Source organism: Delphinus delphis, chromosome 13 (genome assembly GCF_949987515.2).
Source record: "Delphinus delphis chromosome 13, mDelDel1.2, whole genome shotgun sequence".
NCBI lineage: Eukaryota > Metazoa > Chordata > Mammalia > Artiodactyla > Delphinidae > Delphinus > Delphinus delphis.
In genome coordinates, this window is record NC_082695.1 from 12937810 (window position 1) to 12948099 (window position 10290).

Consider the following 10290-nt stretch of genomic DNA (forward strand, 5'->3'; position numbering starts at 1 on the left):
CTCTCCTCAATTAAACCCTTTGAATGTACTACCTATTTCCCACTGGGACCCTGACAGATGACATAATATCCCAGAGAGATCATGACACATGGGCTGGCACCTAGCAAATGCTCAATCCACTTGTTGTTATTGTCATATTATGACACTCCTGTTATTTTCATTACTGTCATCTCGGTGTAATTAGAATTATAGACTCTGCTAGTTGGAAAGAACCATAGAAATAATTTCCTATGCAGTGCCAGGAGAATAGTACCTGGCCTGTTTGTTGAGTGAATCAATGAATTTTTTCACCTGGGGATACCTCTCCTTTCACACCTCCTGTCATGGGGAGCTCACCAGTGGAAAAGGTAGTTCCTTATTTCATTGAATGGCTTTGTTAATTTTACCAGGAAGATGGGCAAACACGGGGCAGGTTATCTAGTGTTTTGCTGCCGTTGGCTGGGTGGCTGGGGGTGGGGACACAGGAATCTTGGGGACACAGAGCTGAGAACACAGACACTGTAGACCAAAGACAAATTCTCACCCCAATCCTCAACCCTCCCAGACACCTCGCACGGCCCAGGAGGAAAAAGTCAGTCCCCAATTCAGTATCAGCTAGACTCTCCAGAGTCCGCAAGGTGGAAAAGCATCCAGAGATTTCCCAATGCCCCCATTTCCCCTGATTTCCCACATAACTTCATAGGAGACACTGTGATGAGCAAAACAACTTCTGTCACAAAATGATCTGCCCAAACCAGCAACTGAGGGGATGAAGGCTGAGTAAGGAAGGATGCGCTATTATTTTTATTCTCGGGACTAGATGATCCTGGAAGACTCTATACTGTCCTTAAAGATTCTTACACCTTTGCTGCGCCTGTCATGAGATCTACACTGCGGATGGCAGATCCAGAGGGGAAAATAAGTAAATAAACACACGCAGAAAATCAGACAACATCGCCGCCTCGGCTGCCAGCCCCTGTGGCCCCAGGTGCGCGGGGTAGAGTGCATCACCTTGCCTTTGGACTGCAATCAATGGAGCAGGCAGGAAATGAGAGGAAATTAATTTCCCCCCCTCTCCTCTTTTCCTCCCCTGCTGTCCCTCCTGTTTTTACACAAGGGCCTTTTAAAATGTTGGTTCCTCTCTGATTAGAGCGCCATAGAGGTTCGAAACAGCCTCTTCTGGACTAACCCCCCTCTGCCCTTAACCAGAATGATTGGCTGGTTGCCTTGGTAATTGTCCTCATTCGCTGTGTAGAAGCCACAATTATGAAGGTTTTTCTGGGTACCGATCCTCTTAGTGCCTTTTTCTTATAAGTTCACAACAAGATGGGACAAAGGAGACCTAATAGATTTCATTGCTCCAGCCCCTTGGAGTACTCAGAGCCCATGACCTGCGGGCATGAGCTGTGAGTGCCATTTAAATTGGTTGGCTTTGCCTGGAGATAAAGCTTTACGTTCAAGAGAGTGGCTGAGGTTCTATTAGCTGGAGAGCCAGGGCCAGAGAATGAACTCGCAGACCCGGTTGGTCTACCTCCGCTCATAATGGAAAACCCAGATGGGCATCTGAGGCTGACGGCTGGAGCACTTAACCTTTCACTGATAATCGAAGAAAATGGACATGTAACTGCTCTCTCCAAACTCGGGCATGATTCAGGTTCAAGGCAGGAGAGCTCTGTGGGCTGTTGAAGAACCCAAGCTGGAAATGTTCTGGGCAGAAGCTGCTTTGTACACTTTAAAGGGAAACGGGACTCCATTAGCTGTGGTAATTGGAGAGCAGAGAAAGGGGGAAAGATGATGATTATGATGATGTTGGTAATCACGATCACTATAATCAAATAATTTAGCCATAAAGGGTACAAGATGCTCACATTCATTACCTTAGCTGGTCCTTCTAACAGCCTGGGGGTTGTGTGTTCCTTATTGGAGATGGGGAAACTGAGGCACAGGAAGGTTAAAGCAACTTGTCAAGTTGGAAGGTGTGTTGGAAGAGATGGTATCAAACACAAAGGAATCTGACTGCTAGAATCTTCCAACCACATAGAACCTCCTTTCACCAAAGTAAAATCAATTCTAAGTTTTGGTGGAAGTAAGGTTTTGAATGGTAGTTTGTAGACCCTCTACCTAGGTGTTCCAGGGGCTAATGCGCCTTCATTAGAAAGGCTTTGGGGCATTCCCTGGTGGTCCAGTGGTTAGGACTCTGCACTTTCAATGCGGAGGGCCTGGGTTCAATCCCTGGTTGGGGAACTAAGATCCCACAAGTGTGACCAAAAAAAAAAAAAGTGTAGAAAGGCTTTGAATTTTGACGAGTCCCCATTGGAACTGAATACTCTCAGAAAGGGGTCAAGTCCATGGCTATTTCATCCAGAGAGTCAGCTCGTTTGCTTGGTAGTAGCTGTGTTGAGAAGGATTCTGAGTTTGTGTCTGGATTTACTATTAAAGATGCATCTTGATTGGTAATGTTTACCCCGAAAGAGGGATCGGGAATCATGTGTTTGCCTCCTCTGCAGGCTTATCTGCTGATGCCCTACTGGAGATTAGCTCAGTAGATAGTTCTTCAGGTGTAACAATTATCTGAAAACCCAGAACTGTAATTTGGTGGTTGCAGATTCATTCCATAATTTGAAAAAAATCTTTCTATCTGGAAATAATTTCAAACTTATTGAAAAGTTTCAAGAATAAGAATAGCATGAATAATACCTATAGTCCTTTACCTGGAGTCACTTGTCAATATTTTACTCTGCTTTTTCCTTTTCTCTCACATGTGTCTGATTTTTCTGAAACATTTGAGAGTAAATTGCGTCTGTCATGGTCTTCTGAACATTTCAGTGTATATTTCCGAAGAATACGGATAGCCTCATGTAACCACACTAGTTGTCAACTTCAGGGAATTTAGCATTGATGCAATACTTTCATCTCATCTTCATCTGTAACCCCGCTTTGTCAATGGACCCAAGAATGTCCTTCTTAGCATCAGCTATTACATTTAGCTGTCACGTCTCTTTAGCTTCCTGCCATGATGCTGACATGTTTGACATTCTCAGAATTTTGAAGTGTCCTGGCAGAGAGGTTTAAAATATCCATTTAAGTGTTCAATATTTTTTTTTCGAAGTTTAAAATAGCAAAGGAAAGTCAGTCTTCTCCTTTTTAAATCTTTATTGGAGTATAATTGCTTTACAATGTTGTGTTAGTTTCTGCTGTATAACAAAGTGAATCAGCTATACGTGTACATATCCCTGTATCCCCTCCCTCTTCAGCCTCCCTCCCATCCTCCCTATCCCATCCCTCTAGGTCGTCTAAGTGTTCAATACGTTTTGTTTTTTTTTTGCGGTACGCGGGCCTCTCACTGTTGTGGCCTCTCCTGTTGCGGAGCACAGGTTCCGGAAGTGCAGGCTCAGCAGCCATGGGCCACGGGCCCAGCCGCTCCACGGCATGTGGGATCCTCCCAGACCGGGGCACGAACCCGCGTCCCCTGCATCGGGCAGGCGGACTCTCAACCACTGCGCCACCAGGGAAGCCCTAAGTGTTCAATATTTTTGAGAAGCAAATGTGTGCACTCTGCTAGGCGTTGGGGCTTACAAAGATGAACTTGACAGTTCGTGCTGAAGTGAGGTAATAATCAGAACAATAAAGCTAACGTTTACTGAGTACTTGTGGTGCCCAGCACTTTACGTGCATTATCTCATTTAAACCTGCAATCGTCCCATGAGGTGTGGGCAGTATGATTGTTCTCCTTTGTAGGTGGGGAAAGGGAGGCTCAGAAATGTTAACGAGCTTGCCCAGCACCATGCAGGTGGTAAAAAGAGTTAAAATTTCATCTCAGGCAGCCTGTCTCTAGAAACCACACTTTTCTTTTTTTCAGTTTCTGTTATTGAGCAGAGTTGATTTGCAATGTTGTGTTAATTTCTACTATACAGCAAAGTGATTCAGTTGTACAAATATACTTTTTTTCATATTCTTTTCCATGATGGTTTATCATAGGATATTGAATATAGTTCCCTGTGCTATACAGTAGGACCTTGTTTGTCCATCCTATATATGCCAGTCTGCATCTGCTAATCCCAAACTCCCCATCCATCCCTCCTCCACTCCCCTCCCCCTTGGCAGCCAGAAGTCTGTTCTCTATGTCTGTGAGTCTGTTAGAAACCATACTTTCAACCACTGCATTATTCTGTCTTTGAAACATAAATTCAACAGCATGGTAGAGATTGGATAAATAGCATATAAATGATTCATTCATTGATTCACTTGATTAATTCATTGATTCATCATTCATTCCTTGTTTCATTCACTGGTTAATTCACTCAACCATTCATTGATTAATCCATTTATCCATCCAACCATCCATCCATCCATCCATTCATCCTTCCATTCATGCCTCCTGTGGTCAAGGCACTGTGCTAGGTTCTAGGGATACAGCAGTGAAACAGAGCAGATACAGTCTTATGTCCCATGAAACTTACTGTCCAAGAGGGGAAGACAGATAATAAAGAAAGCATAATTAGTGATATGAGAGTAAAAGTATAAGAAGTAGGAAAATCTGACCTCATACAGAAAGCCAGAGAAGGTTCCCCTGACAAAGTAGCATTTAAACTAAGTTCCCAAAAGCTGTGTGGAAGTTAGCTCAAAAGAAGGAGGGGTTGCTTCTGTGTAGGAAAAAGAAAAGAGAGCTTCATGGAGGAGGTCGCACGCAAGCTGGGTTTTAAAATGTGGGTGGGATGTGAAGATTCAGAGGTGGGTGAAGTATTTCCCAGGTGCGAGTAACAGCGGAAGCAGAGGTAGAGCACTGGTGGGAACGCATTAAGGGAAGTCCCAACCATTTAGTCTATTCTCCTAGCTGCAGAGATTCATCAGTGGTCATCCCTGCCTCTGGGACTGTTAATTGGGAAGCCATGTCATAATCTTAATGCAAATGAAAGACATTGGGCCTCTAGATCTCTTGTTTTCTTGACTTGGTACCCCAAATGGGTACCACTTTGGATACAGAGCCTACTCAGCACTACATGCATCTCTTGAATCCAGGGACAATTGCTCCTGAAAGCTTATTCCAGAGAAATGTATTATCACCACATAGCAGCTGCTAGTCTAGGTGCTGAGGTTACGGTGTTGAAGAAGGCAGAAAATAATCCATGGTGCTGTCAAGTTTTCATTCTGCGATTTTAGCTTGTAACTTTAATCACAAACCTATTTATAATTTACAATTAAAGGGCATCTTGGAGTTTGAAGATCCCTCTGGCTTGAGTGCAACAGATAAAGTGGGAAACTTAGCACCCGACAGGCAGGTGACCTACAGTCAAATCTGGAGCCAGTCAGCCCCTCCTCTGAGCCTCAGTTTCCTCATTTGTCAAATGAGTGGGCTTGGTCAGACCTTTAAGACCTTCCTAGCCTTGAAATTCTTGGATTCTACAAACCAGAGGAGCAGACGCACCCTGGGAACCGCAGGCGTCTGTGTCTCGGCAAACCTGGACATTTAATGCTTTTGTTCCCTGTTTTGACAAGGGGCTCCGGGGGCTCTTCCTGACAGTTCGCCCCTCTTGGCTAATCAGAATTCTCTTTCTGTCTGCCTTGGTTTTCTGCACTTCAACTTGCATCATAAATTATTCTTTCTCTAAATGGCAGGCGTAGGTAAGTTACCAAAAGGTCACTCAAAACCCCAATCAATCCCAGCTGCTTTAATTACTTTAGTGCTGTTTGGACGTGTGTGTGTGTGTGTGTGTGTGTGTGTGTGTGTGTGTGTGTGTGTGTGTGTGTGTGTGTGTGTGTGTGTGTGTTGTAGCAGCAACTCACAGGAGAGGATCAAGAACCATTTTTCTCAAAGGTGATGGAATTTCCTTAAGGAAAGTTAATTGTGTTGGCTTCTGTGTGTGGTAGGAAAACCCCCATCCAAAGAGACATTCATATATATTATATGAATAACAAAAGAGAACATAGTTGCTGAAGAATCACTTGTCTTTGACAAGCTGATGGCAAATTCTGGAGACTAAATAAAAGCTGAAACAAATGTGAAACTAAGATTAAAACCAGATGAAAATAAGCCATTTAGTAAAATAGTCACCCCCTACCCCCCCAATCCCATAACTTTGTCTCAGAGCTCCCACGAAGGTTCTAAAATGTTGTGTTTCATCTTCAGTAGGAATTTAGAGGCAAAGCAAAGTGTGGTAAATACTATTCAGCTTTGACTCTGCTGGTTTCAGTGTGGCTGTCTCCTGGCTGGCCTGTGGGTGCAGAGAAAGACATTTTTACACTCAGTGTCTTCGGTGAAAGGCTCACATCTTAAAGAGTTTTGGGGAAAGGCAAGGTTCTTGGTGCTGTTTTCTTTGCTTGTGAAGGAATTTTCCCCTTACTCTGTTGATTGAATCTCTTCTCTGTGAGAAACATTATAAAACAATAATTTATAATTTATCCTATTATAACAAAACAATAACTCAAGCTAACTTTTGAGTGCTTTCACAGGTATTATTCTAAACATTTTGCATTCGTTGTTTTATTGAATTCTCATGACTGTTATTATTCCTACTTTACATACGGGAAAGTCAGGCACAGAGAGGTTTCATCACTTGCCCAAGGTCACCCAGCTGGGAAGGGGTGGAGCTATGTTCAGAACCTTGGCAGTCTAGACCAGACAGTGGTAACAGCTAACTTTTATCCTGGTGTACTGAGTTCCCAGAATGATGTGAAATACTTTGTATTTAAAACGTGAGGATTCTCACAGCAACATGGTGAAGCTGGTACTCTTATTTTTCTGAATTTTCACATGAGGGAGACTAAGGCTCGAGAGACTTAGGTGACATACAAGGACACACAGCACAGTGCAGCTGGGATTTCACAGCTGTTCCATTTGGATCTAGATCCTGGGTTGGTAAACTTACGGCCCAGGGGCCAAATCTGGCCCACTGCCTATTTTTGTAAATAAAGTTTTATTAGAAAACAGCTATACCCATTTGTTTCTGTGCTGCCTATGGCCACTGTGTGCCACAGTGACTGTCTGCCTGTGGAGCTGAAATATGTACCGTTTGGTTCATTACAGAAGAAGTTTGGCAGCACCTGCTCCAGGCCCTGTGTTCTCAGCTTACTTCCATCTCCTGCTTTTCCATGTACCATGATTCCTAAGGCTGGTGGTTCCAATGCTCTGGTCTGATATTGGAATGCAAGCTGGTCTTAGCCAGAGGTGGAGAAAGCCATCTCATCTGAATTCCTGCCCCTCTTGGGGGGGGGGAATTGTAAACTCTATCTTGTTCAGGCTCTCTCCCTTGCTGGCTTTGATAAAGCAACTTGCCATGTTGGGGAGACCCATGTGACAAGGAACTGAGGGTGGCTTCTGGTTAACAGCCATCTGGGAACTGATGCTCTCAGCCCAGTAGCCCAGAAGGAACTGAATCCTGACAACGACATAAGTGAGCTTGGAAGAAAAACCTTCCCCAGTTGAGCTTTCAGATGGGACCCCAACCCTGGCCAATACTTAGATTTCAAGCTTGTGAGAGACTCAAAAAGAGGGAGCCTAGGTAAATTATGCCTGAATTTCTGATGTGCAGAAACTGTGAGATAATAAATGTGCATTGTTTTAAGATGCTGAATTCATGGTGATTTTTTATGCAGAAATAGATAACTAATACAACCATGGAGAAGGAAGATCTCATAAAAAGAGATATAAATATATAATCTAAATATACTGATTTAGACCATATACTTTATTGACATTACTCTATGAAATCCATATGACAAATCTAAGAGCGTGTTGTTTCTATTCACATTTATATAGATGAAAAAACCAAGACTCAAAATATAAGGGACTAGTCCACAGTCATACACCTACAAAGTAGCAGAAATGGGATTTGAACCAAGTCCTATCTGACTCAAAAACTACCATGCTCAGACATTTCATCCAGTTCCGTAAAGACTGGGGACTAATGTCTCTTTCTTGGACTAGAGACCCAGAGTACTGAAAATATACCCTTTAAATTCAATTTTTTAAATATAAATTTATTTATTTTATTTATATTTATTTTTGGCTGTGTTGGGTCTTTGTTGTTGCATGCGGGCTTTCTCTAGTTGCAGCGAGCGGGGGCTACTCTTCGTTGTCATGTGTGGGCTTCTCATTGCGGTGGATTCTCTTGTTGCGGAACACAGGCTTCAGTAGTTGCGGCGCGTGGGCTCAGTAATTGTGGCACGTGAGCTCAGTAGTTGTGGCTCGCGGGCTCTAGAGCTCAGGCTCAGTAGTTGTGGCGCACGGGCTTAGTTGCTCCACGGCATGTGGGATCTTCCCGGACCAGGGCTCAAACCCATGTCCCCTGCAGATTCTTAACCACTGCGCCACCAGGGAAGCCCTTCAGACATCTCTTGATAGTCTTTGTCCAACTCAGGTTGTTAGTTGCTTCCTCCTTCACTCAAAGCATTTTTACACTGTGTTAAATTCCCTGTGTATGTTTTTTTGATGCACTGGTGAGTTCATGGAGGATAGGCAGAACCTCTCATTCACCCAGAACCCTGTGGGGTCTTAATCAGTGTTTGCTGATGAATGCTATTCTATAAAGGAAGCAGAGCTGAAGAGTTAAAAGCTCACATTCTGGGGCTTCCCTGGTGGCGCAGTGGTTGAGAGTCCGCCTGCCGATGCAGGGGACACGGGTTCGTGCCCCGGTCCGGGAAGATCCCACATGCCACAGAGCGGCTGGGCCCGTGAGCCATGGCTGCTGAGCCTGCGCGTCAGGAGCCTGTGCTCCGCAACGGGAGAGGCCACAACAGTGAGAGGCCAGTGTGTCCCCGCCCCCCCAAAAAAAGCTCACATTCTGGGAACTTCCCTGGTGGTCCAGTAGTTAAGACTCTGCACTTACAATGCAGGGTGCGTGGGTTCGGTCCCTGGTCAGGGAACTAAGATCCTACATGCTTCATGGTATGGCCAAAAAATTAAAAAAAAAAAAAAAAAGCTCAGATTCTGGAGTCGGGCTGCCTAAGATTTAAAATCTTACTTCCGCCATTTACTAGCTGTGTGACTTAGGTGATTGACTCAACCTCTCTGAGCCTTTGAAATTATCTGTGAGGTTTTGGTGAAGATTGAACAATGTTGTATTTATAGATATATAAAATGCTTAGCACAGAGCCTGACACATACAAAACACATAGTAAAATGTGGGCCGCTTTTATTATTACTGTGGTTGTTACTGTTGTTATTTAAAGAAGAGGCGTTCTAGGAACCAGGAAACCAATAATCCCAGTCTGTGTTTAGGCAGGACACTTTCCATCTGTGTCTCAGTTTCCACATCTACAAAATAAGGAGAGTTTCTTCTTCTAAGATACTAGGCAACAAGTTTCCCTCCCTGTGCTTTCTACCTGCTATAAAACATTCAAACGGTGAGTCAGCATTTATCTTCTAAGTCCATCACAATATTACCCCCAAGTCTGACCAGTTCAGCCTGTCAGAGCACCTTCTGCCCTGAACTGTGCTGGGAAAAACAAACAATGAACAAAAATACCCTTTCTTTCCAATTCGGGCCTCACCAAGCTCTCTGCCCTGACACCTTTATAATTCCCCTCTGCTAGATTCCATCCATTTCCTCCCTTCTAGGTTGGATGAGGCCAACCTCGATTGAGAGACCTGGGTTCAAATCCCAGCTCCACCACTTAACTAGCTGGGTAACTTTGGGTGAGTGACTTAACTTCTCTGAGCCTCACCTGTAAAATAGGGATAAAAGTAAGTGCCTCTTAGGGCTTTTGTATTAAATGAGAGAATGCATCTAGAGCGCTCAGCAGGAATGTTTGGTGCATACAAGTGATTTCAAAGGGCTCTGCTTGTTATGTTTAAGTCCTTATTATTCCAGCAGTTTGGGATTAGCGCACTCTTGAGGATCATGGGTCCCGTTTAGTTTTACTGCCTCAGTTTCTCCAAGGCAGTGATGTTTACCAAGTTCCCCCAAGGTCATCTCAGTTTCCCCAAGGTCAGAGTGATTCGGGCAATGCTTCTGATGGAGGGCAGGTGCCCGAGGGTTATTTATGGGCCATCGTGGGCTGGAGAGAAAGATCATCTCCTAGAGAGGCTCACCTCTGACCGATGGGTCCCAGTGTCCTCTAGGACAAAGCACATTGTTGGTGCGTTTAGAAAACTGTGTTCATCCCTGGAAGTTCAGTTGATCAGAATCCCAGCTGATTGCCTTCCTGGGCTCTCAGTTTGTGACCTTTTAAATGCCCTGGAGCCAGCCTGTCTGCTGCTAGTGTCCAAAGCTCCACTAATGGGTAAACAAGGCATTCTGATATAAGAGGGATTGGGCTGGATCCCATCTGAGAAAACTCTCAGCCTCCGTGTGCACCTCTGCCCCCAATGAC

The 10290-nt window shown here is 44.3% G+C and overlaps 1 non-coding gene across 1 annotated transcript; it reads left to right on the forward strand.

Annotated features, from left to right (window-relative positions):
• Nucleotides 1–2150: 2150 nt before the first annotated feature.
• Nucleotides 2151–2223, forward strand: TRNAE-UUC (transfer RNA glutamic acid (anticodon UUC)). Its single transcript has one exon. It is a non-coding gene; the product is annotated as a tRNA-Glu (tRNA).
• The last annotated feature ends 8067 nt before the right edge of the window (nucleotides 2224–10290 follow it).